Source organism: Hemiscyllium ocellatum, chromosome 2, assembly GCF_020745735.1.
Source record: "Hemiscyllium ocellatum isolate sHemOce1 chromosome 2, sHemOce1.pat.X.cur, whole genome shotgun sequence".
NCBI classification, from domain to species: domain Eukaryota; kingdom Metazoa; phylum Chordata; class Chondrichthyes; order Orectolobiformes; family Hemiscylliidae; genus Hemiscyllium; species Hemiscyllium ocellatum.
Genome location: NC_083402.1, coordinates 102,354,732 through 102,367,387, shown reverse-complemented (window position 1 = coordinate 102,367,387; position 12,656 = coordinate 102,354,732).

Here is a 12,656-nt window from a genome sequence, read left to right as displayed (position 1 = left end):
TAGGGAATCAAGGGTTGTGGGGAAAGTGCAGGAAAATGGACATGAGAAATGTTGGATCAGTCATGATCATACTGAGTGGCAGTTCAGGGGCCAAATGACTGAATTGTGTTCTATTTCTTTCTATTTGTGATCTCACGTATCTTTCTGCACTTCCTGTTGCTCCCTGTGCAAATGGATTAAGTCCCTAATTGTTGACACCACGGTGACCTCTCCTGTCTGGGGTTGAGCAGGTCCCTGCTCTCCAGAATCTGTCAAGTTCCAGCAGTGTGGGACACCTATCCTTCAGTCAGCTGTGAAGCTCTGGCAGTGAGGTTCTCATTAGGATGTATTTCCACACATTCTAAGCTTAACATTCCCAGTGAGGTGTCAGTATCTGGAATAGTGGAGGTGCAGGAAGCAGCTTTGCTGTTACTTCCTTGAGGCCTACGTGTTCTCATCTTCAGACTTTGAGGAGGTGGCCTCCATGGATGCCACCCATTTCAGTGAGATGATGGCGGACATGCTGATGGTGCATGCAAGGCAAAAGAAAGAGAAGGCATTGTGGCCAGCTGTCAAAAGTGGTGTGCAATGATGAAGAGTGGCAGAGATTCTTGATTAGAAAAGGAATCAAGGGTTTTGCAGAAAAGCCAGGAAAGTCAAATGAGGAAGTTTGGATCAGGCATGATCCGATTGAATGGTGCAGCAAGTTCAAGGGGCAGCATGGCTTACGGTCTTATGGTCTTTTGGCTGTGTAAAATGGCTTTGCATTAAGGCACATTGAGCAGATTGGATATGATACAGTGTACAACTGGTTAACTACATCATGGTTCTCATTACTATACTATATAGTAACCATTAGAGTCATAGAGTCTCACAGCATGGAGACAGTCCCTTTGACCCAAACTGGTCCATGTCGACCAAAATGTCCATCCACAGTAACCCCATTTCCCTGTGCTTGGCCCATATCCTTCAAATCCTTTCCTATCCATGTATTTGCCAAATACTTTTTGAATGTTGTTAACGTACTTGCCTCAACCACTTTTGCTGGCAGTTCATTCCATATGCTTACCACTCTCAGATTCCCTTTTATTCTTTCCCTTCTAATCTTAAATTGCTGTCCTCTAGTCATTGATTCCCCAATCGTGGGAAAAAGACTGAGTGCATTCACCCCATCTATGGCTCTCATGATCAATCTTATACACCTCTACAAGGTACCCCTCAGTCTTCTAAAATGCCTAGTTTGTCCAACCTCTGTATAACTCAGACCATTGAATCCAGGTAACATCTTCTGCACTTTTTCCTGTTTAATAATATCCTTCCTGTAACAAGGTGACAAAAACTGAATACAATACTCCAAGTATGGACTAACCAACATCCTGTATAATGGCAATATAACTTTCCAGCTTCTATACTCAATGGCATGATTGATGAAGACTAGTATGCCAAAAGCCATGAAACTCCTAGCTTGATTTGACATTCCAAAATGCAAGACTTCATAATTGTCTATATGAAACTCCATTTGCCATTTCTCAGCTCACTTCCCCAGCTGATCAAGGTCCAGTTACAATTTCTGATAACCTTTCTCACTGTCCACGACACCACCTATTTTAGTGTCATCTATAAAATTACTAGTCATGCCATGTACATTCTCATTCAAATTATCGATATAGATAACAAACAGTAATGGGCTCAGCATCGAACCCTGAGGCACTTCACCATTCACAGGCCTCCAGTCGGATAAACATCCTTCCACTACTACCATCTGCTTCCTACCATCAAGCCAATTGCGTATCCAATTTGCCAGCTTGCCCTGGATTCCATTTGATGTAACCTTCCAGAGCAGCCTACCATGTGGAACCTTATCAAAGGTCTTATAAAAATCTATATAGACTGCATCTACTGCCCTGCCCCTGTCAACCTCCCTAGTCACTTCATCACGAGCTCTAATAAATTTGGGGCGTGATATCCCACTCACAAAGCCATGCTGACTACTCCTAATCAAACCCTATTTTTCCAAATGCATGTGTATCTTATCCCTCAGAATCTTTTCAAGTAACTTACCCACCACAGATGTTAAACTGACTGGTCTATAGCTCCCTGTACTTTTCTTTGCAGCCCTTCTTGAATAAAGGCACAACATTTGCAACCCTCCAGTCTTCTAGGACCTCACCTGTGGCCAACAATGATGAAAAATATCAGTCAGAGCCCCTGCAATTTCTTCTCTAACCTCTTGCAATATTCTTGGATATATCTGGTTAGGACCAGGAGATTTATCCACCTTCATATATTCTAATACATCCAACAGCCCCTCTACTGTGATATGGAATAGCCCCAAGATATCACCACTAACTTCCCCAAGTTCCCAAATCTTCATGTCTTTCTATATGATAAGCACAGAGACCCTTATCCATCTCCTGTGGTTCTACACATACATTTAGTCCTTGAGGGGCCCTATTCTCTCTCTCCAGTTATTCTTTTTCCTTTAATGTATTTGAAATATCTCCATTAAAATTAAAATCCTTGACTTTGATAACCCTATTGGTCCTGCAAGTCTCCCCAGTCTCTCTTCAAATTTGTTCCTTTAATTCCCGTTGAATATTTGGGAATATACCATAAGACCATAAGACATAGGAGTGAAAATAAGGCCATTCGGCCCATTGAGTCCACTCCGCCATTCAATCATGGCTGATGGGCATTTCAACTCCACTTACCCGCATTCTCCCCATAGCTCTTAGATTCTTGATGTCTCGAGGAATTATCAATCTCTGCCTTGAAGACATTTAGCGTCCCGGCCTCCACTGCACTCCGCGGCAATGAATTCCACAGGCCCACCACTCTCTGGCTGAAGAAATGTCTCCGCATTTCTGTTCTGAATTGACCCCCTCTAATTTTAAGGCTGTGTCCTTGCTTAACGGAAAACATTTCCTAGAGTCCACCCTTTCCAAGCCATGTATTATCTTGTAAGTTTCTATTAAGTCTCCCCTTAATCTTCTAAACTCCAATGAATACAATCCCAGGATCCTCAGCCGTTCCTCGTATATTAGACCAACCATTCCAGGGATCATCCATGTGAATCTCCACTGGACACGTTCCAGTGCTAGTCTGTCCTTCCTGAAGTGTGGGGACCAAAACTGGACACAGTACTCCAAATGGGGCCTAACCAGAGCTTTATAAAGTCTCAGTAGCACAACGGTGCTTTTATATTCCAACCCTCTTGAGATAAGTGACAACACTGCATTCGCTTTCTTAATCATGGACTCAACCTGCATGTTTACCTTTAGAGAATCCTCGACTAGCACTCCCAGATCCCTTTGTACTTTGGCTTTACGAATATTCTCACCGTTTAGAAAGTAGTCTATGCTTGTATTCTTTTTTCCAAAGTGCAAGACCTCGCATTTGCTCACGTTGAATTCCATCAGCCATTTCTTGGACCACTCTCCCAAACTGTCTAGGTCCTTCTGCAGCCTCCCCACTTCCTCAGTACTACCTGCCTGCCCACCTAATTTCATGTCATCGGCAAACTTCGCTAGAATGCCCTCAGTCCCTTCATCCAGATCATTAATATATAATGTGAACAGCTGCGGCTCCAACACCCAACCCTGCGGGACACCGCTTGTCACTGGCTGCCATTCCAAAAAAGAACCTTTTATCCCAACTCTCTGCCTTCTGTCAGACAGCCAATCCTCAATCCATACCAGTAGCTCACTTCGAACACCATGGGCCCTCATACAATGCAATCCTAGTAACATCACCATCCCCATCTTATTTCTTAACTCCACTTACAAAGCCTTACTGAAAGATCCTTCAGTTATTTCATCTCTGATTATTGCTGTGATACTCACCTTAATCAAAAATTCAACTCCCTCTCCCCTCTTTCTATCACCTCTGTTCTACCTAAAGCACCTGTACCCTGGCACATCAGGCTGCTAGTCCTGTCCGTCCCTTAGCTATATTTCTGTAATGGCTATAATATCCCAGTCCCATGTACATATCCACGCACTAATTTGTCAGCCTTACCTGTCAGCCCTCTTGCATTGAAATAAGTGCAATTTGACCTAACAGGCATTTATTGCTCCCTATCGTGTTCCAGCCTGACCGGTCTCTTCAACTTACTATTTGTGATTACTGTATCTCCTTCAAGCCTCATACTTGCCTCCCTGCTGTTGAAGATCCCATCACCCTGTCAATCCGGTTTAAATCCTCCCTTGCAGCACCAGCAAACCTGCGGCCAATATTGGGCCCCCTCCAGTTAAAGTGCAACCCTGCTCCTCTTGAACAGGTTACCTCTGTCCCAGAAAAGATCCCAATGATCTAAAAATCTGAATCTCTTCTCCCTGCACCAATTTGTTAGCCACGCTAAATATCTGCCATACTCTCCTGTTCTTACCCTCACATGCATATGGCACTAGTAGTAATCCGGAGATTATCAGAAACAAGGTCCTGGTTTTTAACTTTTTTCCTAGCTCTCTAGAATCACTCTGCAGGAGTGTATCCCTATTTCTATCATATGTCATTTGTGCCAACACGCACAATGACTCCTGGCTGCTCACCCTCCCCCTGCAGCCGCTCGGAGACATCCTGGATGCTGGCACCTGGGAGGCAACACAGCATTCTGGATTCCCATTTGATGCCACAGAATCTCCTATTTGCCCCCCTAACTATCAAGTCTCCTATCACTAAGGTCCTGTTTACTTTTACCCTTTCCCACTGTGCACCAGAGCCAGTTGTAGCAGCACCAATCTGGCTACTGCTGCTTTCCCCTGAATGATCATATCAGCCCCCCCACCCCCTCTCAGCCAACAGTATCCAAAATACTATACTTGTGTTCAAGGGGAATGGCCACTGGAGATTCCTGCACTCTCTGCCGATTCCCTTTGCCTTTCCATTGACTTTCTGCTCAGATGGTTCATAGCATCAAAGATTATGCATGTCACATCAAACATTCCCTTTTGGATTCACTTCCTGCAGAGATCCTTCAGGTGTCTCTCATCTCTTTATTAAGTTTATTGCCAAAGTGATTGTAATTTATGTTGTGTCTGACATGGTGTGCAACTACATCCCCAGGCTCATGAGACAGCACCTTTAAAACTGACAACTATCTAGAAAAACAAGAGTAGCAGATACACGGGGACACCATCGCCTACAAGTTCTCCTTCAAAACACTCGACATCCTGACTTGGAGATATATCACCGCTCCTTCAGTGTCACTGAGTCAATATGCTGGAACTCCTTGTTAACAGCATTATGGGTGCCCCTACAGCACATCAATTGCAGTTGTTCAAGAAGGCAGCTCACCAACACTTCTCCAGGGCTATTGGGAAGTATATGCTAGTCAAGCCAGCGATGCCTACATCCCATAGAAACTGAAACTACTTTAAGCAAGTATGTGATGCTGTTAACGAGATGCAAAATTTCAGCAAAGATAATGTTTTGTGCATTTTAATGCATTATTTTGTTTTTGATTACTAGAAAGAAGAACTAACTTTAACTTCATGCCTTTTAGCACCATAGGACACTTCAAACACTTACAGTCAAGGAAATACTTTTGAAATATCATCATAGTGTTAGTGGTTAAATTTGTGATTCAATACCAATGTGCTACATTTCAATTAGCTAGCTGAGCTACTTGAATCTTAGAACTAATATGTAAAAATAGTCCTAACATGAAAATACAAATGTTACACTTGCTGCTGAAGTGTGATACTCCATGATAAACAGGGCAATTTGATCAACAGTGCAGCACAAGGCTCTGATCTGATGAACTAATGCCTCTTAGATGTGCTGGTGAATCATCTTTTTCACCAACCTCCGACAGTCTGCTCTCTATTTTGTAAGTTCACTTTGGAGTTTATGGCATTTAGTGGACAGACTGTTGTTTTTATCACCTCTGGGCTGTACCACATTTGATTTTCTTTTTTTTTGTCATTCAGTACAGAACAATTCCATCATGATCCATTGAATGTGGTCTTGTGATCGAACAAAAAAAGAATAATCTATTTCAGACACTGTCTCCAATTCATGAAGGTTTCTGAATATTATTCAAATACAGGAAATTAGATTTTGGTTAGCTTCAATCGATTCAAAGTTTCCCTAAAATATTAATTCAACCGAAGTGGGAGGGAATCTTCTAACATTGTTGGTATTTTGATAGAGAATGTAAGATTGATCTTCTTTCACTCAAGAGCAGTCAAAAATCCCAAACAGCTTGTAAGTCAGCGGATAGATGACTCTGTGATGTGCTCGTGTTCACAACTTAATGGGAAATGTAAATAGTTCCTAGATGCAGTTTCAGTAATGGGCAGGCTGACCTAAGGTGTCTTGTGACTTACTGTCTTTACATAATGATGCAAGAGTTTTACATTTTACTTTCAATTTTAGTTGACCAACCTCAACCCAAACAATATCTTTCTCTCAGTGTGCCTTCTGTTTACTCATCTGTTCTGGTGTTTATGGAAGCTGTATTGTGGGACATGGTTTCTGATCTTAGGCTCCAAGGATTAACATGGCCCTCTTCTTATATCTGTTTGGGCCTTCAAGAAGTCTATTGCTGTCTGTATCTCTGCAGGTTGCCCCTGGGAAGCCTGCTATCAAGCTCCACCAGTCACTCACCATCCTGACTGGGAAAGATATTATTGTTCCTTCAGTATCACTGGGCCAAAATCCTGGAACACCCTCCTTGATAACATTGTGGGTTTACCGGCTGAAAATGGACTGCAGGATTTCAAGAAGCAAGCTCCCCATTACATTCTCAAAGTCAACTATGAGCAAGCATTGACTGCTAGTCCAGCCAGCACTATCCACATCTTATGAAGGGAGTATAATTAGTACCCAAGGTTAGATGCATGACATCTAATTAATTAATAATTAATACGCTGGCTTGACTTCGTTAGTGGTAGCTAAGAGATCATAAAAATTCAAAGAAATCAACCTGAATCTTGGACTGTCAAAGTTTTTAGATTAAATGACATCTAATCAATTTTCTATTGCCATCAGGGCTGCAAACTGTACATTCAAGGAATCGAAGGCCTGACTACTGGTCACTTCTTAGACATGGAACAGTTACTATACATTCTATGAATGTGTAAACAAAGAACAAGTTTCCCTCATTTAATTGCAAATGATACTTGTTGACTGTAGAATCACAGGATCAGATGTTGCATATCCCAAGAGAGTGGTATCAAAGTTTCACATGGCAGTGTGCTCTATATTAAAGAAAAGGCAGTAGCTAAAATAAGAGTGGTACCCTTGGAGGTAACAATCAGGAATTGATAAGGAGAACAGAAGAGTAACAGATAATTTAAACCAATATTTTGCATTCGTTTTCATGGTGGAATGCACTATAACCTTCCCAAAGATAATAGAAAGGTAGGCTGCTAAGATTAGATACAGGTCCTTTGGCCCAACAAGTCCACACCAACCCTCTGAAGAGCAATGCACCCAGACCCATTCCTCTACACCTAACACTACAGGCAATTTAGCATGGCCAATTCACCTAACCTGCGCATCTTTGTACTGTGGGAGGAAACCAGAGCACCCTGAGGAAACCCACGCAGACACAAAGAGAATGTGTGCAAAATCCACACGGACAGTTGCCTGAGGCGGGGAATTGAACCCAGGTCTCTGGTACTGTGAGGCAGCAATGCTAACCACTGTGCCACCGTACCGCTAACAAGAGGAATGATGTTATAATAGTCCTTATCACAAGGGATAAAGTATTTGACAAATGGGATGTTAAAAAAAAAAGCCGCCAGGACCTGATGGTTTGCATTTTAGGGTTTTAAAGGAAATGGATATAGAGATAGTGGTGGCACTGGTCACAATATTCCAGAACTCATGAGATTCAAGAGAGTTCTAGTACTTTGGAAACCACTAATGTGCTGCCCTTGTTCAGGAAGGAAGGGAAACAGAAAGGCAGAAACTGTAAGCCAGTTAACATGATACCTGCTACATAACTAGAAAATGCTCGAATCCATTATTAAGGAAAAATTGCAGGAGATTTAGAAAAGCTTGACACAATCAAACAGAGTCAAAATAGCTTTGTGAAAAGGAAATTTTGTTTGACAAATTTGATAGAGTTCTTTAAGGATATAACAAACAGTATTGATAAAGTAGAACTGGTAGTTGTTAAAATATGTTTGGATTTTGAGAAAGTATTCAATAAACTCCCACATCAAAAGCTATTTCATTAGATAGGAATCATAATTTTAGGGATAAGATATTGGAATGGATTGAGAATTGGTTAACAACAGAAGACAGAGTGTGGTGATTACTGGGTTATTTTCTGGTTGGAAAGGCACAATTGCTGGATTTTCAAATTGAATAGTTCTAAGACGTCAATTATTTGCAACCTAATCAGTAACTTGGGAAGGAGGGGGTCGGGGGTGGGGGGTGGGGGGGATGGGCGGGTGGGGGTGGGCAGCGTGTAAATTACCCAAATTTGCTGATGATACAAAAATAGGTGGAAAAGTATGTTGTGATGAGTGGGCAAAAGCATGATGGAATTAAATGCGAGAATGTGTCAGATCATGCACTTTGTTAGGTAGAGTCAAAAGGCAGGCTATTGTTTAATGAGAGAAGAACTTCTAAAATGTACAGTACAAAGGGATATAGGTGTCATTGTGCAAGGGAAAACAGTGGCATATGGGTAAATCAAGTAATAAAGAATGTAAACTGAAGTTTAGCCTTTATTGCTAAGAGTTTTGAAGTTTAAAAGCAGAGAAGTCTGCTTTTACAACTTGTTATGACTGTCCAGGATGTTGGTAAAACCGCACCTAAAGTATGATATGAATCACAGACCCTTACAATACAGAGGAGCCATTTGCCCATTAAGTCTATATGACCAAAATGAGTCTTCTTCAGAAACATGATGCTGCCAGATCTCCTGAGTTTCTCCAGGATTGTGGTTTTCTTTTACTTATGTTCATTCTATGTGGCTTTGTCTTTGTGTTCCTATTTAAACTAAAGTAATATTTTTGATTTACTTTCTCCAATCCCTTAATGATACCCCCAAAACACCACTTATCAGGTAGTTGATTCAGAAGGAGAAAAACACAGTCACCCAGTGTACTTTTCAGACTTAGTAATGAGATTGAGTCACATTTTATCAATTTTATTCCTGTCCCACGTGATTTACTAGTGCTGGCCCTGAGGACTCTATCAGTGGTTCAGCTATTATCTTTTCACTGGACATTCTGTACCTGTATGCTCATTCACTCAAGAATAGAGTCCTTGTGATCTACAAGTTTACTGAGGATGATAGCGTCAACATCATGGTATTGACTGGTTTTTATCCTTCTGATAGTCCTCAATCTCCATAGAACAGGTCAGAAACAAGGCCATATTGTAAAAGTTCTGCTACCAGCACCAATAAATATTCAGCGAGCTGCCCTGTGCTTGATTTCTACTGAAGCAAGTCTTTTATCCTCACATTTACATTGTTGTTTTTAAATAGCTGCAAGGTTGGGTTTTCAGGTGGCATTTAGAGAACCAATAAGAGACAAAACATATTTGAACTCATCCTGATGGATCTGCCTGCTGCAGATGCATCAGTAGGACACTGAATAGTCCTTATTCTCACACTGAGAATAGACTCAATTGTGTTATGTGGCACTATTACTGTGCTAAATAGGACAGGCACCAATAAGATCTAGAAACTCAGTTCTGGATATTTTTATTCTGAATATTCTGGATATTCTGCATATTTTAAAAAGCCTATACTGGCATTAGAGGTCATTCAGAAGAGATTCCTGATGCTGATTTCTGTGAAGAATGTTTGACTTATGAAGAATAGTTAAATAGTTTTGACTTTTATTCTTTGGAGTTTAAAAGAATGAGGGGTTGTACTATTGAAACATACAAGATTCTGAAGGGACTTGATAAAATAGATGTCTGTACTAGTGGTGTAGCCTTGCGCAAGAGGACATATTTATGGAAAAAGGGACACTGACTTAAAACTGAGATGTGAATTAATTTCTTCTCCCAGACAGTAGTCAATATCTGGACTTCTCTATCCCAGAGAGTTGTGAAAGCTTAATCACTGGAAATATTTAAAGAAGAGGTAGATAGGTTTTTGAAATATCAAGAAGTTTATAGCAATGCAGAGTTGACATAAAAGAGGAACTGAGGTCTTGGGCAAATCAGCCATGATCTTGTTCAATAGTGGAAGTGAGGACTGCAGATGCTGGAGAGTCAGAGTCAAAAGGTGAGGCGCTGGAAAAGCACAGCAGGTCAGGCAGCATCTGAGGAGCAGGAGAGTTGACATTCCTGATGCCCCTTCAGGGCTTATGCCTGAAACATTGACTCTCCTGCTCTTTGGATGCTGCCTGACCTGCTGTGCTTTTCCAGTGCCACCCTTTTCAAATCTTATGCAATGGTGGTACAGGTTTGAGAGGCTAGATGGCCTGCTGTTAATCTTATTTCTTAAGTTCGTCAACCGCCTTCCTTTCAGATGAGTTCTCAATTCTTCAGCTCAAAGTCATGGATAACTTATTTCTTTTTTCTACTGGGAATGTGATATATCATCACCTAACCTCTACTTCTTCATTTCCACTTGGCTCTGTGAGTTGCTGAATGTCAAATCCTCACGAACAGTAAGGGTCATTATATTATAACATTTGTTGTGGTTGATGAATTGGGGATACTGTTTCTGTATGTGAACTTTTAAAACATGATTACAGCACCATCATTTAAACACTATTTCTAAAGCATGATTTTTCTGTAACACAGGGTTGCTCAAGAATACAACCAACATGTTAAAGAAGAACTGATTGTACTAATTTCCAGACTTTCTGGGTGATGTAATAGGAGGGATTCAACAAAGGAGTGCTGTACAGCCTGAGAAGGAGTTTCTGAATGTGAGGTAGGTTCATGGACATTATCCTCCTCTTCATCAGCATCCTTCACAGTATTAGTATCATAGCCCACAAGGAGGATTTTCCTTTCTTCCTGTGATTTCACATCCTGTTCATCATCATCATAAACTTATCCCTTGATACAAATTAAGAAAGTGAAGGGTAAGGATTGCAAGAGTAGGGAACTCTGGATGACTCAAGTCATTGAGGCCCAAGTTTTGAAAAAGAAGGAGGCATGTAACATGCATGGGCAGCCTGGAATTAAAAGCAGCAGAGCTATTGAGAGGAAGTGGGATTATGACAATGAGTTGATTGACTAGCCATTATCATATTGAATGGTGGAAAAGGTTCTGGGCTGAACGGCCAATTTCTCCATCTAGCTTCTATGCTTATATCCCTATAGCAGTATATTCTCCAGGAGCTTCAATACCTTATCTCAAAGGTGAGTTCCTTAATATTCGGAAATGATGTTGTAGTCACCTGCATCTTCCATACCAACAGCACATTTTTCCTTTGCACTAAGAATGATTTAATTAGTTGAAAACTGATAATTGAGTATTATTTCCCAGATTGCATTTATTTTAATACACATGTTATTGAAACCGGACTCACTTCCTATAAAATACTTGTGAACGGTTAGTTAAACAGCTCTTAACTTGAAAAAGTGAAGAATTTATTGTTGTGTTGAGTGCACCAGGAAGAAACGTAGAAATGATCAGGGTATTACAATGCATATTATGGTCAACAATCTACTCTACCTCATCATTAAGGGCTTAATGGTCATTTTTGTCCAGAACTAATTGGTGATCTGGCAAGAAGGGCAAATAATTGGGAGAGTTGGATAGAGACGGAGAGAGAAAGAGAGATACTTACTTCCTCCTTGTCACCTCCAGGAAAAAGGCAAATCACACTTTTCAATCTTGATCAAAATATAGGTTGTAAAGAGTGCTTTTAATAAAGGAAAGAAAGAGAGGGAAACATATATTTTTACAGATATCAAAAATGTTAAAAACTCTGGGATAGTGCGGGAGAATGACATTTCAGCAGAGGATCAGCCATGATTAATTGATTGGGAGAGCAGTCTTGAGGGGCTAAACATCCTACTCCTACTTCATTTGTGTATTTCCTAAAGGCATTCTAGAGGTTAGATTGCTGAAAGTGGGGACACACAAGATGAAAGAAGTGGAGCAATTCTGCAATCTAGAGGATTGAAGGCCTTGAGGAGGTTAGAGTTATGCAAGGACACGGAGAGTAATTTGAAAATAGGCTATGAAGTCTAAATTTGAAGCTGTATTGTATTGAACTGGATTCCAAGTTTGTTCAGTTAACAATGTTGGGTAACCGGAACATTCCCTCTTGTCCAACCTAAGAAGGGAAATCATGTTTAGGTAAAGTCACATCTAGTTATCCAATGATGGGTAACTGAGTCAGAGATGTACAGCAAGGAAACAGACCCTTAGGGCCAACTCGCCCATGCCAACCAGATATTCTAAATTAATCTAGTCTAATTTGCCAGCATTTAGCTCTTATCCCTTGAAACCTTTCCTGTTCCTATAACCATCCAGATGCCCTTTAAATGTTGTAACTGTACCAGTCTCCACCACTTCCTCTGGCAGCTCATTCATATTATCTAGTCACTATTAAAATACATATTACTTAGTCACTCTTACACTGGTATTTGTGGGAACTCACTGTGCATGAACTGGCTGCCGTACGTCCTGCTTCATGAAGATGCCTTTGCTTCAAAAAGTACTTCATTGACAATAGATGTTTGAAATGTCCCAAGGTCAACAAAAAAGTATGTAAAATGCAAATCCCATTATGGGT